General features: G+C 43.9%; 1 long non-coding RNA gene across 2 annotated transcripts; it reads left to right on the top strand.

Annotated features, from left to right (window-relative positions):
* Positions 1–246: 246 nt before the first annotated feature.
* LOC139359740 (uncharacterized) lies at positions 247–14,216 on the top strand. Of its 2 annotated transcripts, none has more exons than XR_011616129.1 (4): positions 247–898; positions 2,420–2,614; positions 9,931–10,196; positions 13,864–14,216. It is a non-coding gene; the product is annotated as an uncharacterized lncRNA (long non-coding RNA). The 2 variants fall into 2 exon arrangements; XR_011616128.1 differs by having other exon boundaries at positions 2,190–2,614.
* The last annotated feature ends 821 nt before the right edge of the window (positions 14,217–15,037 follow it).

Here is a 15,037-nt window from a genome sequence, read left to right as displayed (position 1 = left end):
AGGAGAATCACTTAAACCTGGGAGGTGGGGGTTGCGGTGAGCAGAGATCGCGCCACTGCACTCCAGCCCCAAAGGCAGAGCGAGACTCTGTCTCAAAAAGAAAAAAAGAAAGAAAGACATGGAATGCAAGCCATACAGATAAACAAGGCCACCAAGAAAGGTCACAAGGGCAAGGGATAAGTAACAATGAACATGTAATTTTGCCCATGCTTATGAACACCTGAATTCTATCCACTGATCCCTTTTGGATCTGTGGGCCCGAAGTGGAGATTCCCTCTAAACCCCTGCTTTAGATGCAGGCGCTGCAGAGCCACTCCAAGTCATTTGTTCCAAGACCATGTGTTAAAATAAGCCTATACGTTGAGTGGCATGAGGTTAAAGTTAGTGTCTTCTTTATCTTTGTGTCACTGGTACCCAACTAGCACCTAGTATATGGTAGAGGCACAGTGAACATGGCAGGGATATACATGCAGTGTTCAAGTTGCTGGCAGGGTGTGAACAGGGTACCAGAACAAGGGCTTTATGTAGGGATTAGAGTTAGAAGCATTAGCAGCTGAAAAAATGCCAGGAAAATGATGAAATCTGCACAGTGGAAAAAGGGGGTCAGAGATCTAAAGTCTAGATGAATGCAGAAAACAGAGCACTCAGGAATAATCTTCTGCTCACCACTCCTTGAGAAATGTGACATATATGCAAAATTCTGCACCACATCTGGGACTGAAGAAGTAGATCTTTCACCTTAAAATTCCCCACTGGTAGCCACAGGGAGAGAGAACTCTCTCTAATTTGATGCTCATCAAGAGGGACTCTCATCTCCAGGACTGCCTGTGGGAGGTCAAGTCTTCCTCCCCAGGATGCTGCACTTGGATGGACTTGAAAGAGTTCCGTTTGTTCCCAAGTAAGTTCTCTCCATGCACCTGAAGCCACTGTGCCATAGCCTTCATACAAATTACGCATATAAGCAAAGAGGCTTCCCACAAAGGGTGTTGTTTCCCTTTCAGAGACAGAAAGCACATTCTTTCCACACTCTGGTGGCCCCGGGCCCAGAAGGCACACTTCTTCCCAGCGCCCTCCAACCGTGTGGGGAGCACTGAAGTGGTAATTACCTTAGAAAGTGTTTTTTCCCAGTATTCAGCTGCAGAAAAATAACACGCCACCTCTCTTTCCATGCGTCTCATGGAATTATGTAAATAGAACCAAAGCAAACCAGTCTAAATGATTATAAAATGGATTTCTAAGTGATACCTGTTACCAGACACGAATACTAAAAAAAAATCCTGTTCTTTCTCAGTCACCAAGATGAAAGAATAGAATATTTAGTAAAGGATTCTTCTCCAGTGGATGATGCCTTCTGGGTTATCTGGCGTTGTTGACTTGATAGAGACAACAGTCTCACCCGAGTATACAGGAGGGATGAGCTCTGTCCACATTTCATGAAACTAGATGAGGAAGACACTAGATAGGGAGAATGTAAAAGTGACTCAACAAATGGAAGAACGTTTCTCAAACTTTAGCACACATCAACTCGCCTGGAGGGGTGTTCAAATGCAGATTTCTGCACCCGGCTCTCAGTGATCCTGCTTCCGTGAGTCTGAGCTAGGTCCCAGGAATTTTCAAGTTTCCAGCTAATAATGATACTAGTGGTCCATAGACCACTCTTACTGTGTGACTTTTGAGGATTGCCCCTCCCTTACATTCACCTGGACTGTCAAACTAGGGTCCCTGCCTACTCAACTAGAAGGGTTGGCCGTGAGCCAGGCTGTTCAATCAACAAACCCTCTCCCACAAAACCCAAATACTTCCAATGGTGGGCTTGAGGCTAACCAGAGCCCATGGAGATGCTGGCCAAGAGATACTCTTTCCTTCTTTCCAAGGTCCTTTGTACTAAGGACTATGTAATTCTGAAGCTACAAGTGCCTTTCTTCGTAGCCCATTGAAAAGAGACTAACACAGAACCAATACAGAGAAAAGGAAAGAAGGAAGGAGAAAGGGAAGGAAAGTTCTAACAATTTTGTCCAAAGCAACCCCTGGAGCCAGTCACACCTAAACACTAGTAGACCCAAAGAACTTTGCTGGTGAGTCAAGAAATTTACCACCCCCGCCCCCCACCATTTTAAAATCTGAAACATTTTGAGTTGGTGTTTCTGTTTAGAACAGACAGATTCCTCACTGATACTCATTTCTCTTAGCGTCTATAAAAACGTCATTAACTTGAGATTTCTGCCAAGGACACCAGCACTGGGTGAAAAGACGCACACGTATCCTGACTCAAGGGCCTGTAATTCTATCAGTGACGTGGTTCTCCAAGTCCAGCTTTGCTCATCCCAGCTCATATCCCACATAAGTTTGTCAGGCCCATGCTCCTTAGCCTTTGAGTTTCAGAATGGCTCTCCTAAAAGGAACACTCCTATTTGTCCAGTTTGTGATCCCATATTCACTGTGGGCCAGACCTACTACACAACTCCTTAATTTTTCAGTTGGCCGGGAGTGAGGTTCCAGGATGCCACAGCCCTGTGCTCTGAAGACAACAAGTCCATCGATTCAGATGGATCTGATTCACCTGACCTTAGGAGGAATACACTGAATTATTTTTCATGCCAGAGCATCCTCCCAGGTAAAATACTTCTAATGTTACCTACACCTGCCAACCCTAGAACCAACATCAAAATAGGAGGGCCACCATGTTTCTGATACCCCAGGTCAGTGTTTTCTGGAAAGTTCCATCTGCTGCCCGTTATTACTTACACTGAATATATTGCTAACCCTGCTGTTGCCCTCCAAACTGTAGTCCCTTAGTCTCAGCCCCTCTCTCGGACTCCCTTAGTGTAATTTCTCTATATCTTACTCCAAAAATACTGTAACATCATCATCAGTGTTCCTTCACCTTCTCAAACTCCTTCCATCCTGTTCTTGCCTCTCTGCCCCAGTCAACTTCTTCTTTTTTTTTTTTAATTTATTTTACTTAAAGAAAAGATCTCACTGTGTCACCCAAGCTAGAGTACAGTGGAGCAATCACTGCTCACTGCAACCTCCAGCTCCTGGGCTCAAGTGATCCTCCCACCTCAGCTTCCCAAGGAGCTGAGACTACAGGTGTGCATCACAGTGGCAAACTCATTGTTTAATTTTCTTTTTCTGTAGAGACAGGGTCTTGCTATGCTGCCCAGTGCGTACTCTCTGAAGTCAAACTCCCAGGGTTCAGTACCAGCTGTACTTCTTATTTATTACTGAATCTCTTTGGGATTCAGTTTCTTCATCTGTAGAGATAATGATAATCATTGTAGATATTTTATGCATATTTGTGTGTGCTTGAAACAACAATCTAAGTAAAACATTCAACACAGTTCCAGGCACATAGGAAGCATTCCATACATGTTAGCCACTACTGTGGTATAGGAATATCAGAAAAATCTCACTTCCCTAATCAACTAGCCAAAAAGCAATGTCCAATTATCTATTTTGTTTTATTTATTTATTTTTTAAGAGACAGGATCTCACTCTGTCACCCAAGCTAGAGTACAGTGGCATAATCATAGCTCACTGTAGCCTCAAACTCCTGGGTTCAAGCAATTCTCCTGCTTCAGCCTCCCAAGTAGCTGGGACTACAGGTGCACACCACCATGCCTGGCTAATGTAAGTTTTAAAAATTTTTTATAGAGACAGGGTCTCACTGTGTTGCCCAGGCTGGTCTGGAACTCCTGACTTTAAGTGATTTTCCTGTCTTGGCCTACCAAAGTGCTGGGATTATAGGCACCTGCCACTGTGCCTAACCTGTTCAATTATCGTACTTCACAAATTGTTGCCATCTTTAATTTAACATCAGAGTGTTGAAATTTTATCTTGTTCATTCTTTCAACTAGGATATGTAACTTCATGCCTGATACATTGCAGGTACTCCATAAATGTGTTAAATGAATGCATCAATGATAATAAATATCATTTAATGAGAACTCATTCTGTATAAAGCACTTTACATATTTTATGTAATCATCAAAACAAACCTGCAAAGTCATTGTCTCTTTCCCATTTGAAAGGTGAGGAAAATTAAGGATCGGAGAAGTTTTATAACTTGCTCAAATGCAAACAGCTGACAAATGGGTAAACTTTTCCCACAGTCTCAGATTTTTCCAACTTCTTTTTGATTCATGAACCTCTCTCATAAATAAATATACTATTGTAGGTGCGGGTGTGGTGACTCATGCCTGTAATCCCAGAACTTTGGGAGGCTGAGGAAGGTGGATCATTTGAGGTCAGGAGATGGAAACCAGCCTGGCCAACGTGGTGAAACTAAAAATACAAAAAAAATTCACCAGGCATAGTGGCACATGCCTGTAGTCCCAGCTACTCAGGAGGCTGAGGCAGGAGAATTGCTTGAACCTGGGAGGTGGAAGTTGCAGTGAGTCGAGATCACACCACAGCACTCCAGCCTGGGCAACAGAGTGAGACTCCGTCTCAAAAAATAAATAAATAAATAAGTAAACTACGTAGGCCTTTAGGAATTTTTGAATCATTTCAGCATTGACAAGAAGGGACTTTTAATAAAAGGCTCTATTATAGCACTGTATCATCAAATAGTATGCTGTAAAGATCCTGTTACAATCTTTACAGTATTAAGACAAATTTTCACTTGTCCCCATGTAACATGTGATGTAAAGCTGGCAGATTTGGCTTAAATTATTTATGAAACAAAAATGTTTGAGTTTATTTCAGGAAGGAGTTTTACTCTGTTGCAAGACATTTAAAAAAGACAAAAGTTCCTTTTATGAACCGATGTTTGGAGTTCTAAATCTTGTGCTGATTTTTTTTAAGACATAATTGTTCTAAATGATAAGATGCAAGAAAAGGTTCCGGCTGATATTTGCAAGCACTTTTCTACAAATAACGCGTTGCAGGTGTGGATAGTCATTATTCTTAATAAATGAAAAGCCAAATTGGATATAAGTGTCACTATATTTTCTATTTTTAACATGAGCGTTGAAGGATATTTCAGTGTACCTTATAAGGCTTCTTATCCGATAAATGCAACTTGCAAATCTGGTGAAGGTCAGTCTGAAGTAAATGTGCAGATTGATTATCATATTTTTGTTCCTCATTAACTTGCTGCATTTCAATAGCCCTCTTCTGTATACTTCCTGTTGTCAAATCTAGGTCTTACAGGTGTACACTAAATAATCTATGACTGTGATGAAAACAGCCAAACTGTCTCAAAGTGACCCCAGAAGTTCATTCTGGATTGCTTTGGACAAAGATAACTAAGACCAGACTCCTACCTACTCTAGGTGAGAACGAAGGGTCATGCCACAGGACCAACGGCATCTTCCCCAACCTTGGCAGAAAGGACTTATGGCTTGCAGTCCCCAGGGTCTCCAAGTGCTGAGGGCTGGTATTACCAGACAGACTCCTGTCAACAGCTGGAGCACCTTGTGTTCTGTTTATTCCCCCGCTCACATGTCTGCCTACAGAAAGAGCAAGCAATAAGGGAACGGGTCCCTCCACTAGAATGTAAAGTTACATGGCGTGTCTAGGACTTTCTGGCTCCATACCCTTTGCACAGGTTTTTTAAACTGGAAACAAAGTGTGCTTATTTTGCAAGAAAATTAAAAGCCCATCAGTTAAACTTAGTCCCCAGTGATCTTCTGCAAAAGTCTAAAGTGGTGAGAAGAAGAAGGAAAAACAGAACAAGACTTGGAATTGTTCATGTGTCCAAGACTTAGGTTTGAGCCAATGCAGTAAGATATGAAACATGTTTGCAGACATAAATATTAGAAAGGAAGAGACAAAATTATCATTATTTGTAAATTATTTACTTGCATACCTATGAAGTCTAGAGAACACTATGATTGATTTTTAAATGAACCAAAAGGATAGATGCAAAGTAAGTATATAAAAATAAATCATATTCCTACTCACCACTTAAAAAGCATACATAAGGAAAAGAGAAATTCTGTTCCTGACATAACTGAACCAGAGCAAAAAAAAGTTAATAAATTTTACCCCCCCAAAAAATGCTACTTATAAAACTATATTTCTAGTTATATGTGTAAATAACCCTTATTAAATGTAGCCTGGATAAGAAGGCTAAAAATATTACAAAATATAAATTTATAACAAAGTAACATGTAGAGACAATTTAATTATTATTCTTACAGCTCTCACAACAAAGGATACTCTCAATATCCTTGTTTTTCAGGGGAGAAAACTGATGCTAAGAGATATTAAGTAAGTTGCCTAGAACAGTTAGTAGTAAGGACTGGATTAAGTCAGACACCAAAGCATGTATATTTAAGAACTCTGCCATATTGCCTTCCAAATCCATGTCACATCCCCATGAAATGTCTTTCTTGGTGTAGAATTTCATAAAAACTTTTAATCTTGGACGATATTAAGAAAAACGAAATGTAATGGGAGATCGACGACTACTTCTGCCAGATGACTGAAATCTATTAGAAGGCTGCAATAATTAAAATACCAGAGTACTAGCCGGGTGCGGTGGCTCATGCCTGTAATCCCAGCACTTTGGGAGCCCGAGGCAGGCAGATCACAAGGTCAAGAGATCAATATCATCCTGGCCAACATGGTGAAACCCCATCTCTACTAAAAATACAAAAATTAGCTGGGTGTGCTGGCATACACCTGTACTCCCATTTACTCAGGAGGCTGAGGCAGGAGAATCACTTGAACCCAGGAGGCAGGGCTTGCAATGAGCCGAGATCTCACCACTGCACTCTAGCCTGGTGATAGAGTGAACTCCATCTCAAAAAAAAAAAAAAAAAAAAAAAGCATAGTAGTAGAGCATGAATGGAAGAGAGGCCCAATGACTGCCAAGACCTAGCTGAGAGTCAGGGTGGAGGTGGCCAAACTGCACCATAGGGGGTGGTGGAGCATCCAGATTGGCAGAGCAAAACCCATAGGAGGAACTCATTATGCAGATGGCCTGGCAGAGGAACCAAATTATGGTAAGGCCAAAGACAGTGGGCAGAAAAAGGTAGGCAGGAGAATTCAGCTCCTTGCCTCTGATGATACTGAATGAAAAGCTCATTTTGTCTGAAATGTCTTGGTCACAGGAATGGATGAAGTAGCAGGAGCTAAAGCCAGTGATAGCCAGTGAGTAGACTGGGTTAAAACGGAAGATGAATGTTCTGAGAGCCACAAAAGAGTGGGAAAATGGGAATATGCTTGCCTGGAATGCAATACAAGCCAAAGAGGAGCCTTCTATGGGGAAGCTTTCTTTTGTCTCTGGTTGTCTATGTCCCTAAAGGGAAACAGCTTCATTTCCAATCACTACAATAGATTGAGATCCACCACGGCTTATCACAGTTTGAAAAGCAGGGATCATATTTCAACTTTGGGTTTTCTCTTCAAATAAGGTTAATAAACAGTCTTGGAAAGAAGCATATGGTGGAAAGGAAAATGTTTACGTTAAATTTTAAACTTGTTTCTTTGTGCTGGATATCTTCCCATTCTCCTGTGAATTCTCTCTCCCCTTCTCCACCTGGTCAGGACTGCTAAAGGCTAAGCTGTGTAGATGTCATTACAAGACCCCGAGACCAAGGCTGGGGCTAGGGTAGGGAGAGTGAGGCATTGACGGTGGAACATTTAAGAAGGCTCTCACTCTCAGGGCCATGCAAGTGCTCCGTGCCCAGTCCTGACAGTGAGGGCCTCCTTAATTGTTGATCGCTGGATGCCTCACTCACGACATCCTTATTGGTTCTATCAGTGGGGACTTCCTTCTGATAGGAAGTCAGACACAGGGTCAACGGTGAAGTCAGGTTGATGTAGGGCAGGCAAGCTCCGAAACTCGAGCTTAGCATGGGAAGATTCTTGGCTTCACTCAGGAAAGAATTCAAGAGCCAGCCAGTGGTAGAAGAAGACAGTTGTATGAAGGCAGCAGTGTTAAGCTCCGTTGATGCTCCTGCAGAGCAGGGCTCCCCCATCTTAGACAGTGTGTGGAGAGCAGCAGCTCAGGGGCAGGTCTCCAGCCATATTAATACCCACTTTTAATTACACAGAATTAAGAGATGGTTTATTTCAAAATTTCTAGAAAAAGGGTGCCATGGAAAGGGGCAATAACTTTCAGGTGTTGCCATGGCAATGATAAACTGTCATGGCACTGGTGGGCGTATCTTATGGAGAGGTGCTGTTGGTGCCTCGTCCCTGTTTCAGCCAGTCTTCAGTCTGGTCCAGGATTGAGTTCCGCCTCCTACCTTAAGGTTATTTGTTTCCCTGGTTGGCTGCAGCCCCTGACAGATCAGTGCTGCACCCAAAGCCCTTGCCATACAAAGCTCTTACTTTAACTTGTCCCTTAGAGCCTGGAGGTGGTAACTCTTGTCTGCTACTAACCCAGATAATTGCACTGTCTTCTGTGGTTCTTCTACACCCAAACATCTGTAAATAAGCCCTTTGTAAATAAACATTCTTTGAATAATCTTATTCTGAGTATGCCATCTTCTTTCCATTGAGACCCTGATAAATATATGTCCCTCATCCAGGCTCTGCCATTTGTAGAGTACTATGAATTAATATTTTATGAGCCCTGTAATTATCTTGTGAATAACCCAACTATATTGCATCATACCTTTTTACATTAAAAGCATTAATTATGAAGCCTGTAATCCCAGCACTTTGGGAGGCCGAGACGGGCAGATCACGAGGTCAGGAGATCGAGACCATCCTGGCTAACACGGTGAAACCCCGTCTCTACTAAAAAATACAAAAAACTAGCCGGGCGTGGTGGCGGGTGCCTGTAGTCCCAGCTACTCGGGAGGCTGAGGCAGGAGAATGGCGTAAACCTGGGAGGCAGAGCTTGCAGTGAGCTGAGATCCGGCCACTGCACTCCAGCCCGGGGGACAGAGCGAGACTCCGTCTCAAAAAAAAAAAAAAAAAAAAAAAGCATTAATTGTGTAAATGGGCACATTTCTTTTTAAATACCACATTTTGGGGGCATGGTTGTTTTGGCCTCAAAAAAAATAAAAGTTGTCCTGGTCTTTCCTAATGCCCATTGAGACCATGATGTCAACAAAGCAGCAGTGATGGATAATGATTTAGAAAACAGGTTTAGAATTAGACAGACTAATCCCAGCTCATCTTCTTCCTTGCTGTGTGACTTTGGACAAGTTGCTTGCTCCAGCAGATGTAGAGGCTGCAGCTGTTGGCTTTTTTTTTTTTTTTTTTCGTCCTTCTAAAATTGGACGGTCTTTCTGAAAATATTTCCCATGCCAGGCCGGGCACGGTGGCTCACACCTGTAATCCCAGCACTTTGGGAGGCCAAGGTGGGCAAATCACGAGGTCAGGAGATCGAGACCATCCTGGCCAACATGGTGAAACCCCATCTCTACTAAAAATACAAAAAATTAGCTGGGTGTGGTGGCGGGCACCTAGTCCCAGCTACCTGGAGGGCTGAGGCAGAATTGCTTGAACTCTGGAGATGGAGGTTGCAGTGAGCAGAGATCATGCCACCGTACTCCAGACTGGGCAACAGAGCGAGATGCCATCTCAAAAATATATATATATTTCCCATGCCAGTACCCAGGCTCAACTCCTATATTGTGATGTGACCCCAATTGAGACACCAAGTCTTGTCTCTTTAAATTGAAGCTCTCAGCTCCTGGGAAAAATCACACAAATCTTCAGCTTCCATATTCATTAGCTCACACCTTTCCTTGCCAACTGACAGCAAATTGTAGGCACCTGAAGGGAGCAGAGTTGGAGACCGACTCCACAGGGGCAAGATGTCTAAAACAACAAAACGTGAGTTATTTTTGCAATGTTTCTTTTTCAGGCCCTCCCACTCCCTGTAATATCTGGCTGAGGTGTGAATGGCTGACTCCAGCAGGTATCAGGAACAGATGGAACCAGCTAATTATGTCTCTTACATGTGAGTAGAGATAAAGCTGTTAATTGCTAATTGTACACTCCTCCCATTTCCCATCCCAGGGCGCTGGGGCAGAGACCACGTCCTAAACCCAACTCAAACGTGGCCTGTGCTCTTGGCTGAAGAAAAGCGTGGAAAGCAGTTGGAGACCTGCATCCCCAGGACTGTCAGCCCTTCTCCAGGGCTAGCAACAAGCAGAGTGTAACAGTGAGAAGATGCTCATGGCAGGCTCCAGATAGCTGTGCCCTCAGCCCAGGAGGACTCAGCCAATGAAGACTCAGCTAATGAAAGCTCAGCATGGAGGTGGCAAAGGGCTGCACACCCACCAGCAAGTGACATCTGGTAATTGTTTCCAGTGTGCTCCGGGTCAACTTAGTTCCCCAGAAGCCACATAATCCTGAGGTCTCTAGGCTTGTATGCAGCTCCTGACTGGACACCGAAAAGCGCTGTAATCTGCAATCTTCCTCCATCTTCCAAGCCTTAAGATCATGTCTCATGACAGTCACAGGAGTTTAAGCTAATCAGCATCTCTTTTTTGGGAAACATCCCTATCCCATTCCCATTAGATGTGAGTTGGAGAGGTAGTCCAATCATATACTGCAATGTAACAGAATATTCCATTCCCATGGCCACAGTAATTGGTTTAGGGAAGGTCAGGTGACACTAATTTGGCCAATCAGAGGCACTCCCAAGACAAGTTAAAATTCTTTCCAGGCTGGAGTCTGATGGCACCATCATAGTTCATTGCAACCCAGATCTCCTGGGCTCAAGTGATCCAAGCAGCTAGGACTACAGATGCGTGCCACCACACTGGCTAATTTCTTACTTTTTTTGTAAAGACAGGATGTCACTATGTTGCCCAGGCTGGTCTAGAAGTCCTAGCCTCAAGCAATCCTCCCACCTTGACCTCCCAAAGCGCTGGGATTACAAGCATGAGCCACCATGCTCGATCTGAAATTCTTGGGAAGGAAGCATTCTTTTTTTTTTTTTTTCTTTTTTGAGACAGAGTGTTGTTCTGTTGCCCAGGCTGAAGTGCAGAGGCATGATCTATGCTCACTGCGACCTCCGCCTTTTGGCCTTTTGGGTTCAAGCAATTCTCATGCCTCGACCTCCTGAGTAGCTGGGATAACAGGTACACACCACCATTCTCAGCTATTTTTTGTATTTTAAGTAGAGACAGGGTTTCACCATGTTGGCCAGGCTTGTCTCAAACTCCTGGCCTCAAGCAATCCTCCCACCTTAGCTTCCCAAAGTGCTGGGATTACAGACATGAGCCACCCATGCCCAGTCTAAAATTCTTGGGAAAAATACATTATTTGGAATTGCTGCACTAGGGATATTGTAAGCTACCAGTGTCCCCTACCTTTCTTTTTTCACAGGTATAGCATATGCTGTTGGTGCCCTGTGCCATATCCCCTTGGCCCACCTGAGCTTACCTACAGTTGTGATAGACAGTTTCCAACCTCAAGCATTTGCATCTCTCCTCTCTGCCTGAAGGCTTTTGCTAGTACCCAGTACCCTTCTCTGCCACCTTCAAGTGGGGGAGAGCTGATGCTCTCGGGTGATCTTCAGCCAATGGGAAATGAAACTATAAATAAATTTCCTAGCATCCTTGCCCTTGGCTGAGACAATCCTGAGGCTGCTCCACGTAGTCTCTAACAAGATCCCAGCATGACCTGCCCATGGGGCCACCTGCTCCTCAGTACACTTTTTACTGATTTTTCTCCCATCTGTCTTATCCTCTCCATTTCCTCACTTGTGCTTCCTGAGATCACCTCCTGTGTTAGTTTGGTCCTTCTCTTGAGATTAGACATGTGAGAAGTTTACTGGAGAAATACCTGTGAAGGCAAAAGGAGAGGGAGCTGGAGAAGGCAGGGAGAAGCTCAGACTCCAATACGGGACTCACACTGCAGCAGAGAGAGGGAAGGAGGGATAATTGGGCAGGAAGAGACATAGACTGCAGCCTAATTCCAAGATAAGTTTGGCCAGGCCGGTGAGGGGTTCTCAAAGACACCTGTCAGTCGAGAACCACATCTTGTAGGAATGGGCCTCCCTTGGTGGCCTCACTGTGCTGTCCTTAGCTGGGTACAGTCTGAGGGAAGTATGGCTTTGGTGTAAAGGTGGTGTCGCAGAAGAGTAAGAGCAGGGCTATTAGTCAATCATGCTCCTGCCGCAGAACATCTGAGTGATTCATTGTCACGACCACCACATCTCCCAAATAAACTACTGTACCACAGGGTCTGCTTTTGGTGGTGATGGTGGTGGTAGGGGAACCCAAACTGAGATGATGAAAATCCCTGAAAATGAACCATATGTAAAAGAAAGCAAAGCCAATCGTTTGAGTACCTGGATCCAACCATTCTTGATGTCAGTAACCCACTGAATGTTACAGCTAAATAAGCCAATATTAATTTCCTCTTGTTGTTTTTTGTTTGTTTGTTTTTCTCTTCATTGTTGCTATATAATCTAGTTAGAGTTGGATTTCTGTCGATGAGAACCAAAAGAGTCCAGACTAACACAGACATCGTAACTATCCATTTTTACTAGTGTTGGTCTGAAATTCATTTTGCTTACCTTGGAACTGTTAAGCCAACCATGGTGAAAATTGACCTCCCTTAGCCTTTGTTATGACCGTCTTTGACCCTCTTCCTTCTCCCTGCCCGGAACAGCCAGTATGTCATCCAGATGGAACTCTTCAAGTATGGTAGAACACATGTTTATCCATCCATGGCTGTACACCGACTCTAGATCACTCTGTTTCTCATGATTTGTAAAATAAGTGCATAGGTGTTGTGTGGAATGCTGACATGAGCACATAGGTCTACTCTGCGCCATATCAGGCAGCCAAGGAAAGGAATCAAGATGCCTGGAGACCAACATGACCGAGGACAGCAAGGCAGGGTGATGCAGCCCAGCCTCAGTGACTGATTCTAGAAATACGGATAAATGGGACGGGTGCGGTGGCTCATGCCTATAATCCCAGCACTTTGGGAGGTCAAGGCAGGCGGATCACCTGAGGTCAGGAGTTGGTGACCAGCCTGGCCAACATGGCGAAACCTCGTCTCTACTAAAAATACAAAAATTAGCCGGGCGTGGTAGTGTGTGTCTGTAGTCCCAGCTACTCAGGAGACTGAGGCAGGAGAATTGCTTGAACCTGGGAGGTGGAGGTTGCAGTGAGCCGAGATCACACCACTGCATTCCAACCTGGGCAAGAGAGTGAGACTGTCTCAAAGAACAAAAAGAAAAAGAAAAAGAAACACAGATAAATTGGCAGACTTACTTAGAGACCAACAGGCATAATCACCCCAGAATCAGCGCAATCCTGAGGTCTCTAGGTACCAGCTTGTATGCAGCTCCTGACAGGACACTGAACAGTGCTGCCATCTGGAATATTCCTCCATCTTCCAAGCCTTAAGACCATGTCTTGTAATGGTCACAGGATTTTAAGCTAATCAGCATCTCTTTTAGAGAAACATCCCTTTCCTGTTTCCAGTAGATGTGAGTTTCAGAAACATCAACTCTAAAAAAGGAGAGTTTCTTTAGCAAGGATTTTACACAGTGGTTAACAAAGGACATAACACAAGTGCCCCTTCTTTCTTCTTTTGTGTGTAACTTCCACACAGAATCTGTCTCATTGGGTTAATATTACCCAAAAACAAACCCCATTTAACAGAGAACGCATGATAATAAGGCTGCTCTCAGTAAACGGGTTCAGACTGCAAGAGGACCAGAAACAGAAAATGAAGGTGCATAATTTTTTCTTTAGCTTGATGTGCACAAATACCATATGGCTATGAGGAATGAGTACATTCTTCCTAAATGCCCGGCCAGAATGGGAATACAGAAGCCACACACACTTTGTACACAACATCATTCCGCCTTGAGACATGTGCTTTCAAGTTTATGTCTGTCTTGGGAAAATAAGGATCACTTATTTTGAGCCGCAGTGATTAATTTTTGTGTCCAAATAAGTATTTGTTTGTCCTTTTGTACAGAACTCTTTGCCTTCAGGCGCTGCGGTGGGTGGTGAAGAACTGAAATACACAAGCCTTGGGGCTTCCCCTTGTCCATGAAACTGCAGAAGATGCTGGCTCGAGAGAACTCAGGTGAGAAAGCTGCTGCAGGAGCCAGAAACCTTGGCAAAGACTTTTTCTTTGCAAGTAAGAAAGCTGGTTAGGAAAGAGGACCAACTGTTCCTTCTAAATTCCCAGGGAGTGGAGGGTACGTGAGGCCCTGTGATTCATTGGCCAGGAGTATCTGCTCCAGCTGCCAGGCCAGAGTGATCAATCCAAAAGTGCTTCTGAAAATGAGGCCAGACCTACATTAATGAAGCCTGATTGCCTCAGAATTATTGTCGGATTAATTAGCAGCTTTGCCAGTAGCCCATGTGTTCAGGGTCAGTAACAATTTATGGTGAGTCACATTTAAGTAATTTCACTCAATTCAACCAGCATTTGCTGCACCTACTAAGCACAGAGTTTTAGGGAAACCCAATGTGAGAACAGGGTCTGAACTGGACTTCTAATGCCAAGGATTCTAGGCCTAGCTCTGCCATATACAAGTCATTTACCAGTAGGAAAAAAATCACTTTGTCTTTCTGGCTTCAGTTTCCCCATTTGGCAAAAAGAAAAAGAAAAAAAAAAAAAGGTGGGATGGAATTGACTCAATAGTCAGTCAGTTTCCTCCAATATCAATGAGGTAGGAGGTGGAGCTCTACTCCAGAGACAGGGCCTGGACACCAGATTAGATTGAGGAGTAGCTAAAAAAGGGCCAGGGTGAAAGCAGCTTTAAATCAGACACACTCACTAGTGTGCCATGTCAATTTACTGTTGCCATGGCAACACCTAGGCATTACTGCCCCTTTCCAAGGCAATGACCCAATGACCCAAAAGTTAGAACGCTTTCCCTAGAACTTTCTGCATAAACTGCCTCTTAATCTTCATGCAATTAAAAGTGGGTATAACTATGACTACAAAACTGCCCTGAGCTGCTACTTTCTGCCTATGAGGTAGCCCTGCTCTGCAGGAGCAGTCACAGAGCTATAACACTGCCTCTTCAATACATCTGTTTTCTTCTACCTCTGGCTTGCCCTTGAATTCCTTCCTGGGCAAAGCCAAGAACTCTCACAGGCTCCACGGTGGGGCTTGCCTGTCCTGCATCACCAAGACA

Source organism: Macaca nemestrina, chromosome 18, assembly GCF_043159975.1.
Source record: "Macaca nemestrina isolate mMacNem1 chromosome 18, mMacNem.hap1, whole genome shotgun sequence".
Taxonomy (NCBI): domain Eukaryota; kingdom Metazoa; phylum Chordata; class Mammalia; order Primates; family Cercopithecidae; genus Macaca; species Macaca nemestrina.
Note: the sequence above shows the minus strand (reverse complement) of the source record. Positions and strands in the feature narration are given on the sequence as shown.